The following is a 572-nucleotide window of genomic DNA, read 5'->3' as shown; positions in this document are numbered from 1 at the left end:
AGTACTGATTAATATGTTTTAATTTATTCTAATTTCCATTATTAATTATAATAAATTTAACTTAATAAAAATTCATATTGTTAAAATAAAATAATTTGTAAAACATAATGTAGCGTAAATTGAAATGTTTCTTTGTAAAATTAAAAATATTTATTGGAAATGAAACTATTTTTCCGGATTTAGATCGCGGTTGACTCACGGTCAATGGTGACCATGGGACCTGTAAAGGGCCCGAAACGTCGGTTTGTTTGAAAAAACAAATATACGCGATTTAAATCTTTACCTGAAATACAGGAATTTCCTAGTTCAGGTACATGTGTTATTTTGACATTAGATCGCATAAGTAGTCTTTAGTTTTCTCTGTACATTATGTTACTGAATAAACAATTTTATTATTTATTATTATTATAAATCCAGAAAAATAGTTTCATTTCCTATGTGTAACAATCGCGAAAACCTAAGAACTCGATATCAGGTATGTAATTAATAACTTTTGTAACTATAGTGAAAAATAAGGTGGTTTGCATTAATATTAGACATAACTGATTAATGACTGTACCACATCAGTCAAC

This window comes from Hyposmocoma kahamanoa, unplaced genomic scaffold (assembly GCF_003589595.1).
Source record: "Hyposmocoma kahamanoa isolate Upper Pololo Valley unplaced genomic scaffold, ASM358959v1 94, whole genome shotgun sequence".
NCBI lineage: Eukaryota > Metazoa > Arthropoda > Insecta > Lepidoptera > Cosmopterigidae > Hyposmocoma > Hyposmocoma kahamanoa.
The sequence above is the reverse complement of the archived record's forward strand: the minus strand, read 5'-3'. Positions refer to the sequence as shown.